The sequence below is a fragment of the Benincasa hispida genome, chromosome 12, assembly GCF_009727055.1.
Source record: "Benincasa hispida cultivar B227 chromosome 12, ASM972705v1, whole genome shotgun sequence".
NCBI lineage: Eukaryota > Viridiplantae > Streptophyta > Magnoliopsida > Cucurbitales > Cucurbitaceae > Benincasa > Benincasa hispida.
In genome coordinates, this window is record NC_052360.1 from 63240924 (window position 1) to 63244640 (window position 3717).

Here is a 3717-nt window from a genome sequence, read left to right on the forward strand (position 1 = left end):
TTCTGATGACTATCAGATGGCATAACAGGGTATGGAAATTAATGATGCCCATCCACCCAATCATTAGTGAGAAGAACTACTTTGTCTAGAAGTCCATAAATACTCAATGCTACCAAAACAGAAAGGGAGCGTGCGAAGAGGTGAGGCAAAACCGAGGGAAGGGAATTCTTGAGAAGAAATTAATTTTTGGAGAGATTGAGAGACTGCCAAAAACAGCACAGAGGAGAGACACCAAACCTTGTGAGAGGAAGAGTTAACAACTTGGGAAAGAGTTGAAGTGATAAGAGCAGTGTAAAAAGCCAGAGGAAACAAGACATTGCTTAACTGGCTTGATACTTCTTACACCATTTATTGTTTTGTACTCAAACACTTTATTTGCAAAAATGGAAACTTCATTTCAATTTATGTTCAGTCTCTTCACACCATGCATGAGTAACTAAATTTGTGAATGGGTTAAGAAGTAGTTAGTTAGCATGACTTAAGCTATGCACTTTATGCGATCATTTTGTCTTATGTATGCTTCATTCATCATTTGGAGTACTTGAGAGAGTAGTCTAAAGACAGAATCTAGGCTTGAAAGAATCGGATTAGATCGCATAAGCAAGAGTAGAGACTTAGAAATAAGTTCTATCTACTACATTCCATACATATTGCATGCATTCTAGAAATAGGAAATGTGGCCTTATGCATTGAGAAATATAGTGCTTAATATTTGTGTATAGCATGATCGCATGACTTGTACAATATCTTAAGAAATGCTAGCGAAACCTCTTCTCAACCCCTTCATCGCATGCTTGTCACAACATCACCCTTTCATCGTTGCGCTTTTAATTCCATTGCATTAGAGGATCTAAGTTAAATCACCATCTACTTCTTAAATCGCTATCGCAATAGAATCAGAGAGTCCGTCGCATATCTATTTAGTAATCCCTACGTTCGACCCTGGACTTACTAGAACCCTAAGAAGGCTTATACTTGGGCTTTGTTAGGAAAACATACATGATCATCGCATCCACACATCCTTACATTGCATGATAAATCAACGCATCAAGTTTTTTACGCCGTTGCCGGGTGATATCTCGTAGAAATGCAAGCTTTTGTAGCCTTTTACTTAGGATTATGAGGGCTAAAAAGTAGAATATGCATTGATAATACTAAGAATTCATATGAAAAGTGAGTTTGTGTCAATCAGCACCAAAAATCCTCACTAACCCTATACCATGCATTATTCCAGGTCAAAGTGTTCATTTTTGCAGATATTACAGGAATTGATCGCATGCGTCGGACCCAGACCGCCGCATGGTTGACCGCATGAGTAGATTATTCACCGCATGGGATGTTGCGTCCACAGAATGATAATCGTGATAGTCCGCTGGTAAGGTAGATGGAATGCATTGGCACCTCAAGAGAAGCAAGCAAAAACGCATACCTTGGGAGTATCAATAAGATAAGATGATGTTGACATTGCCCATACCGCGACAAAGGTAGCAGTGAGGCAGAACGCAATCATGTAGGCTGTCAATGTTTGAGCTCTATAAATAGCACCTTGGACCTTCACTTCAAGGCATCCGAGCTTTTGCCTTAAGGCAGACACTGCGATCACAGATGAGAGCATGAGCGAGACTTTCTTTGAGGATTCTTCACCTCCACATCCCTTTTCGAGTGACGACCGGAGTTTTCGTTGGAGATAGAGCTCGAGAGAGACTTCTCCCCCATCCATCCATGGCACCACCAGCAGCCTTGATACATAGCCTTTCATTTCTCCTCTGATCTCTGTATTGTATTACATTTTGGCTTAAGCTATTATTACATTTTGTAATCAATGCATTTCTAAATTCCCTCAACGCCATCTTTTTCATCTTCTTTATCTTTATCATCGTTTAGTTATCAATGGTGGTCGCATACTCAATCGTATATAGAGATAGGATGCATATAGCAACCCACCAAGAGGTGTGCGTTGCGCGAGTGTAGTGAGTTAATCCTCTTTACTTGGTGTGAGGCTATAGCAACGCTTGTCTATAGGTTGTTGCAATGCTTGTCTATGAGATGGTTAGCCACACCAACTGCCTGAGAAGGTGAGTGGTGGAACGCACTAAAGTAGAGTATGCATTGTTCCTAGAGATAAGCACGGTCTTATGCTCGACGCAACTATGCATTATAGAGATATAGTCATGCGGCTGGCCACCGAGAGGCGTGCGATGCATTAGTGTGGCGAGCTGGGATTACTCGAGCTACTAAAGATAATGAACATTACTATGCATTAACAATTATTGCATATCTACTAATTCTCATCGTAAGTCTTCCATCGCTCAATCTGTTTAGTTAGGAGTAGGAGTAGTGTGTAATCCATTAACTTCTTCTTTTTCCTTTTATTCATCACCTCAAATGTATTGCTTCACAAACATTATTGAGTTACAAGTCCCTGAGTTTGACCTCGGATCACCCGAGAAACTTGCATTCTCGTTTTACTTAGCAAGAAATTAAGAAAACTTGTGATAGGAACGCATGGTCATTGCATACGAGATTAACGCATAGTTTCCATTCCAACGCATGACCATCGACGCATGAGTACAAATTCATAGCATAAGACATGCATCATATATGTTTTCCAATTTTATCAACACTAGGGATTACGGTATAGATTATGCTAACCTCAAACCTCTTTGATCTTTGCAGCTTTCAACCTTTGGGGTATTGCCATTCCACCTGCGAAGGAAGAAGCAAGTGTCGTATGAGCGAAGGACATATTCCTGAGCTCAAGTATGACCCAGAGATCGAAAGAACTTTTTGCAAAAAGTAGCGAAACAGACGTAAACGGCAAGGAAGAGTTCGTAGAATGGCTGAACAACCTGAAGAACGAGTAGCAAATGAAAACAACATGATGGCAAATTCTATCCTACTGACAAATGATCGCAATAGACCCATTCGAGACTATGCATCACCAAACTTGTATAATTTCTCCCTAGGAATCATGAGATCAGCATTGGATGGATCAAGGTTCGAGATAAAGCCAGTAATGTTACAAATGATACAAACAGCAGGACAGTTTGGAGAACGACGTGGTGAAGATTCGCACAGCCATCTACAAAGATTCATTGAATTTGCAACACTTTTGTGTTCCCTAATATTTCTCCAGAAGAGGTTCGACTCACGTTATTTCCATTTTCACTATGCGATAAAGCAAGAAAATAGGATACTCTCTCGAACCAGAAGAGATAACATCATGGGAATAAGTTGTGGAGAAGTTTATAAAGAAGTATTTCCCTCCCACAGAAAATGCCAGAAGGAGGAAATTGATCACTAACATTGAACAAAAAGAAGATGAATCACTCAGTGACACATGGGCGAGATTCAAGAGACTACTACGCGACTGCCCACACAATGGATTTCCAGATTGCCTCAAAATGGAGATTTTATATCATGGACTCAACTCTGCATCACAGACAGCTGCCAATGTGGCAGCAGTAGGAGGTCTTTTGGACAAAACATATGATGAAGGAAAGAATATTCTTGATCGCATCTCGAAAAATCACGAAGATTGGCAAGAAAGCGATCAAAGAACAAAGCCTAGAGAAGGTAATATGAGTAATGGTGCCATCGCATCATTACAAAATCAGATGAATGCAATGATAAACTAGTTACAAGACATCGCAATAAATAATTTAGGAACTCGAAATGGGCAAGTAAATGCGATAGAGAAAACAAGCACCAGCTGTG

General features: G+C 40.2%; 1 non-coding gene across 1 annotated transcript; it reads right to left on the reverse strand.

Moving 5' to 3' along the window:
- Positions 1-3281: 3281 nt before the first annotated feature.
- On the reverse strand, positions 3282-3388 carry LOC120068668. Its single transcript, XR_005479302.1, has one exon. It is a non-coding gene; the product is annotated as a small nucleolar RNA R71 (small nucleolar RNA).
- Between the last annotated feature and the right edge of the window lie 329 nt (positions 3389-3717).